The following is a 10,408-nucleotide window of genomic DNA, read 5'->3' as shown; positions in this document are numbered from 1 at the left end:
TGACTAAATTCTGCACAGAGCTCATGTTTGTATAGAAGCAATATAAAGAGAGAGAAATTCAAAATACGCCATTGCAGTGGGAAGGTTCTCGAAATGAGACAGAATGACCACCATCACAATCTATGCAGAGTAAACTATGCAAGTTAACTCTGAAGTTCAAAGGGACTTTTATTCAAAGGGACTTTTCCCCAAGGTCCAATGTGCACAGGCTTGTGTGCAGCTTAAAAACTGCAAAGAAAGATACATTTTACCTGAGAACATAATGCAGAACATAACTGTTTTGTTCCTTTTGAAACCCTCTTACCTGCTCAAGAATTATAATGGTTTTATCTGCTTCTGTAATTGTATAGTCTATGGTTGTGATGTGCCCTGGGACCACATGGTGGAAGAAAGGTAAGAAATTACTATAAAGAAAACAACAACATTGAGAGTCCTATTTAGAGAGATGTTGATGCATATTTGTTCAACTATAGTAGAAGGTTCATCTACGATCATGTACACGTCGTCTGTTTCACCAATCACGCACTGAGAAAGCAGCAATGTGAGCACCAAGGCCTATCTAAATCCTTGGCCAAGTGGGTAATGGGGTCATGTCATGAGGCCAGCCCATCACCAGCACACAGGATCCTTGGGCAACTTCCAGGACCTCAGCATCCTGACAAGAGCCCAACTTGGCAATGATGCTGGTCTAGGAGCCACCAACCACTTGAATTTCCCATAATGTTGGGAATGTTGGGAGGTGGGGGCTTTTAGTTTTAGCAACTGATTTCATGGAGTAGGACCTATAGGGCATGAGCTGCTGTGCTCATTAAGCCCCAAACCCAGCCAAGCCTGTGAAGATCCTGTTTTTCTAATAAAGAGTTAACTACAGCTTTGAACTGTGTGATTTACTGACCAGCTTTGCTCTGTGACACTATGCTAGGCGTGGGGAACCTTTGCCCCCCCCCAGATGTTGCTGAACTACAACCTCCCATCAGCCCCATCAAGCCTAACCAACAGCCAGGGATGGGTCGATTTGCAGTTCAGCAATGTCCAGAGAGTCAAAAGTATCTCTCCCCCACACACACTCTGTGCATTTGATCTAACAGTGGTGTGGCATGTAGATGTCCCAGACATATATATCTGCTAATTTTAGGGCCCAGATTGGGGAGATGAAGATTGTTGGCTTTTATTTGGCAGATGTCGGCAGGAAGGGGGTGTGTGGGTGTGACACAAATGATGGGAATACATGGATGTGGCAGGAGCAAGCAAGCTGCAAACCCCTCGCCACAAGACTTGATGAGTTTCCCCACGTGGCTAAATCCGCACGAGGCTTTGGGGTCAAGAAAGCAACCCCTCTTATTTTATCCTTATCTTATCACTAATGAGTGCTTTTCTAGAAATAAACATCCAATTAACCTTTCTATTTTATTTGATAAAGGAAGTCAAATCAATGCCCTCCAAACTGAACTATGAAATAAAGAATTAAACAATGAGCAGCAGACATTGACTTCTTAAAAGCTCTATTGGTGTGTGTGGGGTTTTTTACATTTAAAAATGCATAATAATATAATTTATTCTATGCTTGCATCTCTGTTTCAATAGATTTCAGATTTCATCTGATCTTATTTTAACAGTAGGTTAGTTATCTGACAGTATTGTTGCTGGAGTTTATAATGAACTGATTTAATTAGATGTAGTTATTAAAATCTGAACACTTGGAGCTATTAATACATTCCAACAACAACAAAACTTGTTAATTCACAAAGTACATTAAACAGCAGTGCACACGTAAGAAAACAGGTGGATGATTAAATTGAACCTATGCAGATTGATGACAGAGATCTCTCTCAATATAGAAAGATGGGCACTGCTTAGACTCAATATTTGGGGTAAGGTTAATACACTTAAGAGGACTACCTTGCTGTGAACAATTTTTATGCTTTGTGGTATTTCTTTATATACTGTCAGGGACTGGCAGGACTCTGGTGTGTATGTGGTGTAGGCAAGGGAGTCAGCGGGTTTGGTGGCACCCGCAATGCAGGAGCCAGGGTGGGAGAAGAGAAAGGGCCGGGGCAGTAAGAGACAGCTTTGGGGGCGCAGGATGTTTCAGAAGCAGAGAAAAAGGCTGTTCAGATGAGGGATGAGCCAGTCAAATGCCCTCCATCCCCTGTCCATCTGTCTCCTAGATCCTGGAGAGGCTTAAAGAAGGAAGAGCAGCGATGATCTTGTGCAGAAATCTCTGGTTGTGTGCTCACACTCCATCAGACAAGGGTACATAAGCCTGGGACAGGGGAGTGGTCCCAATATTGCTTTAACTGCTCCACAGGGCATGAACCTGGGAAAGTTAAAGTCGGCTAAGTAGGCACTGCAAGCATGGGCCCATGCGCATCCAGTTCACCTTTGAAGCTGCTGCAGGTGTGTGTCTTTGTCAACAAAGAATTAACCATCAAGCGGTTGCCTTCCTTGGCTGGGTGCGTACAGGCCATATATTCCTGAAAGGTATTTTCAAAAATGTGTTGTTTATTTGGTGGACTTCCCTATCTCATTTCTTCACTTAAAAACGTGGTTGTCAGTAATGGAAGCAGGATTTGATTTTTATGTCTCATCTTAGGGCCTATTTTTTGACTCGTACAAATAACTGGCAAGCTTCCTCCACATCCCTGCATGAGGTTATGTACCTGGCACCACTTTATGGATGGATGGTTTTAGAGTCTATTTATATAAAGAGGAAAAGGCTATTTCCACCTGAAATTTCAGCAACTAAAGAGCTGTGGTGGATAATGTCTTACATTTCAACCCATCAGCTCATGCTAAATGAACTCCACGGGGTTAACCTAGAGTTGCACATAAGAGTGGTGGTCCTTTCTGTGGAAGAAATGAGCTGATAGGGGGATTTATACATTAGATCAGTTAATGGAATTGTGTCATTTTGTCATTTTCAACACCACGGTTTAGGCACCACTTACCTGTGAGTGCTAAATGGAAGCATCTTCAGTTACAGCACCTTTTGGTGTCTATTTGTGGACTAACAGCTTTGAGTGTTTCTGCATCTTTTATGCTACTGGCATATTTGGATCTTTACAGAAGCCCATAAAAATAACCCTAATGGGAAATTCCCTACATGTGAAATTCAGAAGGGGGGTACCAGCAGATACATTTTGACAGTCTCATTGTTTGCCTCAAATCAGAGAAATACAAATTGTAGGGAAATTAGACTCTTTGGTATCAATCTCATCTATCATCTGTGTGATTCCCCAGTGCATATACACCTCCTTGCTAGACATTTTACCTGTGGTGTCTGTATATTCAACTTTCACTTATAGTTGCAGTTTAAAAACTTGCTGCCTTTGTACCACACCCCTACTGGTCTGCTGAGGAGCAAGACTTAAAACCAAGCGTCAGAGGGGATGAGGCACATGATGTCATTGTTCTGCTGCTATGTGTTTCCCCTGAGTATTACCCCTGGCAACAATAGCATCCTACTACCATGTAACCCAAACATACTGAGGGTTAGGATGTCACCACCACCACCACCGATGACATCAGATAGCATGACCATTGAAAGCTGAGAAGATGGCAGCTAGTAAGATTCCTTGGAGATGTAGGAATGGGAACTAGGGTAGCAAAATGGTCTTACTCTATAATGCATGTTTATCATTTACATTCACTTCTAATTGTGCAATTCCAGCAGATGTTCTTGTTCTCTTCAAAGAACACACCCAGTCTTGGCAGTAGGCAGCAACTGGCTTACATTATACCAATGGTGGAGAACCTGTGGCCCTTCAGACATGGTTAGACCCCCCACCCAGCTCCAATTAGCCCCAGGCAGCAGGGGCAATGGTCAAGAAGGATGCAAACAGTCGTCCAGCAATATCTGCAGGACCAAGGTTAGACTTTCCATTGCACTTTGTGATCTTTCGGTTTGCTTTTCATATAGTATCAGTTAAGGTAAGTTTATCAAAGTTGGCTGCAGAATGAAAGAAGAGGCTTGTCCTCTTCTCTATGCAGAAGGATCTAAACAGAGTAAGATTCATACTCAACCTAGTATGACTGAAGAGTGTTGAAAGTACTATCTGGAAGAACTTCCACAAGATGCCCTCCATGTCAAGCTCTTCCTCTCCATTTAAGAACACTGACTCTTAACTTGTGATTTTTCTGTTGAATCACAACTATACTATCTTAATCTATTCTTTACTGGAAGGTATGGGGGTAGTATTGTTTATTTATTTATTTATTTTGTTTAATGCCACCAGAAATCAGTATTGCTGCCCATATGAATGTAACTTATCATGAACAGGTGATAAGACCCTACATTTGTCTTTCTAGCAGATTGATGTGACTGCCACCCATCACAATTGTTTTGCTTCATTCTTTGTTCTTTGTCAAGAACTGAGCTGCAGTCTGACAAACACTGAGAAATGCCTGGTGTGTTGCTGACAGCCCTGTCACTCAAAAGCTATGTGGGAGAAATGAGTAAGCAGATTCATTCCACTGAGATTGTCAGAGAGCATAGGATAAACACAGATTTTTCTTTCTTTCTGGGAGAGCTCTGCTCTTTGAATCATATGAGGGGGGTTCCCCTTAAAATTTTCAGAGTGACAGACTGAAAACTTTGACATTTCCTGTGGTACCTACAAGTTCTGCAGAGAAAAATGGCCAGCAAACATCTCTGTATTATTCTAATAATGTCCAACTAGCATAAGCCAGACAGACCTCATGTGCATCGGACTTATGGGAAATGAATGGGAGCAACACCTAAGGAATATATATGGTTGGGCCCAGTATAAGAGAAAGTGGAGTTGGAGGCTCTGAGCAAACTCTCCAGTATTCATTGTGGACTGAAAGCCATCTAGCAATTAAAGATGCAGCTCAGTTTGTGCCTCGGTTGAGCTTTCAGATGTGGCTCCCTCTCTGTGCAATGCTCTCCCCCAGTGTGGTTCACCCGATGTATCCTCAGTGTCAGGTAAAAACATACTTCTTTCCCAGGACTTTTGATGCAGTAAAGTGTTGTTAGTTGTGTGGCTGAAGTGTTTTGTTCCTGTTATTGAGGGTTGCTTTGTGAGCTTTTAATGTGTTTTGAATATATATATATATATATATATATATATATGCTTCTTTTTAAAAAATATTTGTGGCGATCACACAGGGTCCCCGGACGTTTCACCGTCTATTGATCCCTGTGCCACCACTTTATTTCTCACTGCCACCACCCAGGCCCTACCTGGTACAATACTGAGTCCAGTCAGGGTTAAATTGCAGTTTAACAAGCGTGTGGTTTCATAAAAGGTATCGGTCAATTACAATCATGGGGTGCCTATCCAGACCTATAACTTCCGCTACCTGCTCTCACTCACTAAACCACCTCTCAGATATTTACTCGTCTTCCTAGCTCCTAACTGTTCCTGACTCAACTTATTTCGCTACACTAACTCAACCTACCCACAGACTCTATCCCAATTCACTCCCACTCCAACCAACCTCCCAACAAACTTCTCCCTTTCGCCCCTCCCAGAGCAGGTTTTATAATCCCTCTGACTCCACCCCCCCCCCAGGTTCTGATTGGGTAACTTGTATAACTATTTCACCTCCAGCACTCTCGTATGTTAATGTCACAATATTCAAAGTTACTTAGAAGCCTTTTTGTGGAATAAGCAACTAACAAGCAACAACAACATCAACAACAATGCCTAACTATTCACAGGCCAAGATTTCACTGAATTGGAAACCAAATTCCTGCAGTGGCCCTCCTTGTAATCTCCCCCACCCCAGATTAGGAAGCAGTATCTACCTTGTGCTTTCTGTAGATCAGAATAACTACTTGACAACTCTACGGAATGAGCCGGCCCTGCCATTAGGCAGAGTGAGGCAGATACATCAGGCAGTGGATGCCAGGGCATGGGAGAAAGCAATGACAGGCAGCTTCGCTAGCTGTCCCCATCCTCCCGAACCAGTGCTAGAGAAGCAGGGATGCTAGTTTGCAGCTGGTCTTGGCTGGCCAGCCATCTAGCCTAAGCCTCTTCTTCCAATGTGCCACAGTCAGTGCCACTGGGAAATAAGTGAGCAAGCAGGCAGAGGAGCAGTCAAGCCAGGGTGCACTCTCCAGCAGGCCTCAGAGTGGTTTCTTCATAGGATGCATAGTGGTGCTGAATCAGGTGAAATGGTGCAGGTGAACAGTGAGGGGGCTGGTCAGATCTGTGTGCCACACCTGCTGTCTTGCATCCCCTAAGACAGCTGGCTACCCTGGAGTGTACTCAGGGCTTTTTCAGGGGGAACTCAAAGGAACTCAGTTCCAGCACCTCTCATGTGGGTGCCATTGCCATTTTAAGAGAATGAGGGAGGTGTTCACGGTGGGTTCTGGAACCCCTTTTTCTAGAAAAATAGCACTGGGTGTACTGGAGAATTCTGTTTCATCGTCTTTGTTGTGGTAAAATTCAACTGCCAGTAGGGTCAGCTTCTGTATGTGGAAAAGGGAGAATGGTGCCATCTTGTTCCTTAACCTCAGGCAGCAAAGTATCTTGGCCAAGCCCTAGAATAATCCACTAATTAACAACAAATATAATGCCATTACAGACCATTGAAACAAATGTGTTATAATGGAAATTTGTTTAACTCTGTGAATTATAATTAAAGAGTTCCATTTTACCTGCTTAAGGATGGAGTGTCATCTCAGGGGCAAATTCCATGTCTAAAGAACTTTGCTTCATTTCACGGTTCTTGCACATAAATTGTACATGAAAAGTCATTACATTAACTTGTAAGGGTAGTTTTAAAAATACGTCTGGAGGGAGTTCTCATCTTCTCTTAGTAGAGGACCTTTGAGAAGAAACTGAAGTGTGTGCAAGTAGCTTGCAGAGTCACTAAACCAACAGCACTGCTAGAAACTCTTAAACTCACATTTTCACTACAACAGCGGTCTCTGCTAACTTTTTGGAACTGGAAGAACATTGGGATAGCTAAGGATCTGTCATACACAACCACAAAATACCTACTTTACAGAAGAAGAAGAAGAAACCAGTGCGGCTCAGAACTTCCCTGCATCCTCAAAAAACTAGCAAAAATCTACACAGACTCTAAAACAAATAAAACAAAGAGAAATCAGGCAGCAGACACTCTAGCAAAAGAAAACATAAATTGCAAAACACCTACATTTTTGAACAGACAAATGGCAGAGAGGCTTGGTGGCCAACAGCATGTGTAGGATTAATATGGGAAGCATTCATCCACAGAACATTCATAGAATTGTAGAGTTGGAAGGGACCCTAAAGATCATCTATTCCAACCCCCTGTGATGCAGGAATATGCAGTAGTCCCATACAGGGATCAAACCTGCAACCTTGGCATTATTAGCACCATGCTCTAGCCAACTGAGCTAGTCAGGCAGGGATTAATAGCAATGAAAGTTATTAAGGATCTCCTCCCAGAACACTGATGGAACAGTTTGCTATGGGTTTGCAAAACAGAAGGAACCAAATAGCTCTGTGATTCTCTCAGGATATTGCCTCTAGAAAGATGAAATTAGATATGGCTTTGCTACTTTTTAAATGATAAAACAAATGGGGGCTCTTTGCAGAGAATTGTTGGAGGCAACTGTAAATGTTGGAGCTGGTGGCGGGGAGAACCCGGTGAATTTTGCAGGAGAGTCACTAATGGAACGACCTTGTGTGGACTTCCCCCCGCCCTGTAAGCAGGTGCTGTCTTTGATAAATGACGCCTGTAAATCAGGGCTAATGTTCGACAATCCCATCTGACACGTAAAGTGTAAGTGCTCCTGATGAACTTTATAAATGCCAGCCAGCAGGTGCATTTTGTGCCTATTAACATTCATAGATTTTATTATAAATCCTGAAACAAAGAAATTTAGCTTAATGGAAATGTTGACCACCCTGTGAACACCTATTAGGACTGAGCCTTTGTCTGTGTGATCACTGTCGCTGCTCACTGAGCATCACTATGATATATCAAATTACAAAGAACAAGCCAGCACAGATTGTGTAAAATGGGATGGTAAATGTGAACTTCTTACCAGTCAGTATGCCAGAAGCTGGGATTGAAAAGCTGCACTGGATAAACTTTTTTTGAAGGTTTTGAAAAAGGGCCCGTATGTGGAGCTCTCTAGGTCTGAAACTCTCTAGACAATTTATAGTACAATATGTATATTGTCAAGGAAGAAACATAACAATTTGCAGCACATCAGTTAAGCAGATAATAATTTATTATTATTGAATCGCTTCACTTCCAAAATGGCTGCCAAGCTGAGGTGGACATTTTTAGAAAAAGGTAAAGAGTCCACAATTCCTTTATCCAAATCCACATTCAATTCACAAGGGGTGTGTTATGTTGCGGGGGGGGAGCATGTTGTTGGTTTTTGAGGCAAAGATGAAATTATTTGGGTGGTGTGTGTGTGGGGTGTTCTTATCATTTCCTTTTTTAAACTTTGAATGGCAAACACAGTATTTTGTCATTGGTTGTGGTGGCAGCAACAGACCTCTTCTCATCTTGACGTGGTCTCATTCCAAAGCATTTTGGGAAAAGGAAACGTTTTGGGAAACAACAACACACACTGCCACAAGTGACAGGAATAATACATTAAAAAAATTGTTTGAAGTTTCTTGAGCCTGCAGTCCTGTACACACTAACCCGGAGCAAGCCCTTGTGAATTCGGTGGCGCTCGCTTCTGTGTATACATGCATATGACTTCACTGTAAATATCCCAGTGTAAAGGGGCTTACAGGACACGAGTGGCACTGTGGGTTAAACCACAGAGCCTAGGACTTACCGATCAGAAGGTTGGTGGTTCGAATCCCTGTGACGGGGTGAGCTCCTGTTGCTCAGTCCCTGCTCCTGCCAACCTAGCAGTTCGAAAGCACGTCAAAGTGCAAGTAGATAAATAGGTACCACTCCGGCGGGAAGGTAAACGGCGTTTCCGTGCGCTGCTCTGGTTCGCCAGAAGCGGCTTAGTCATGCTGGCCACATGACCCGGAAGCTGTACACCGGCTCCCTTGGCTAATAAAGCGAGATGAGCGCCGCAACCCCAGTCGGTCACGACTGGACCTAATGGTCAGGGGTCCCTTTACCTTTACCTAAAGGGCCTTACACAGGAAAACGTCTCTGTGAGTTGACTTGAAAAACTTATCCCAGTAGTCTGGTCTCTAATTTTTTTTTAATTATTCAAATATATTATCATTATAATTTTACAGCATTGTAAATGTACCCTTGCTTGCTACTTTAAATTTGCTAGTGCTGCTAGGCCTTTGGTCAGGGTTCAGTCTGATTCTTTTCTTTCTGTATAAGAACAGGCATTAAAGATGCCTCCTCACCTGCTCACAGGTCCTTTATAAGATCAGTGGTAACAGTTGGCCCTGGAGAATATTAATCACTCTCAGTTCTACCCATGGACTGCCATCTCTCCAGATTTTAATTTGCTCTGAACTAATTTTAAGATGTATTTTAATTAATTGATTGCCTGTTTTTATGTTCTTATGTTCTTTGTATACTGTGTTAGTTTTATTATGTTAGCTGCCCTGAGCCTGGCTCCGGCCAGGGAGGTCGGGGTACAAATAAAAAATTATTATTATTATTATTATTAGTGAAACGAAATGCACTCAGTGTGTGTTCAGAATGTCTAGATAAAAAATTTAAAAAATCCCCTTCTCGCTTAGCTGCCATTCGCTGGAAACAATTCCAGTCTGATTATCCCCTGACCCTGTTTTCCTAAATCAAAGCCTACCCTCCTTGTGGAATGAGAAGAGAGTGAGGAAGAGCCTGCCAAAAGTTACAATAGTATTTATTGCTGTTTTGTTTTCTAAAATAGCTGCTTTGTCTTTCCTAGCTGAATGTGAAGCAGAAATTGGAACTGTTGTGAACTTTGGCAGTTGTTCCTGTAGAGGTTAAAAACATTGCTCAAATGCTTCTATTAAATGGGCAGTGCTTTCTTTCTCCCTCAAACCCTATATACAGTTTTTTAAAACTTAAAATGTTTATTGCCCACTCTGTGTCCAGTGGATAAAAAAACCCCTCATTCCACTAATAAAACAAGCAAATGGATAAAACCATCATAGCAACAACAGTCTTAAAATGCTGAGCAGCTGATTTTCTTATCATTACACAGTGGAGTTAAGCTTTCATAAATGTGGAGAAAATAGCCTGGTCTTAACCTGGTCCCAAAACTGAGTAAAGGCAGGTGCTAGTCAGAGCAGGAGCCAGTCTACTGCTATGGAGAAGCCCCTCTCTTGCATCACTACACAATGGTTGGTTCCCAGAGGAGGGATGGTAACAAAGGCCTCTCCAGAAGGTCTAATGCCCAGGCAGAATGAAACTGAGTGAGGTGCTTCTGGGATCTGAGCCATTTAGGACTTTATACCTCACCATCAGTGTTATGTGATTCCATCAAACTGCTCTACCCAACAGCTGCAGTAGCTATGCAGGC

The sequence above is a fragment of the Podarcis tiliguerta genome (genome assembly GCF_965153285.1).
Source record: "Podarcis tiliguerta genome assembly, chromosome: 10".
Lineage (NCBI taxonomy): Eukaryota > Metazoa > Chordata > Lepidosauria > Squamata > Lacertidae > Podarcis > Podarcis tiliguerta.
This window is presented reverse-complemented; position numbering follows the sequence as displayed.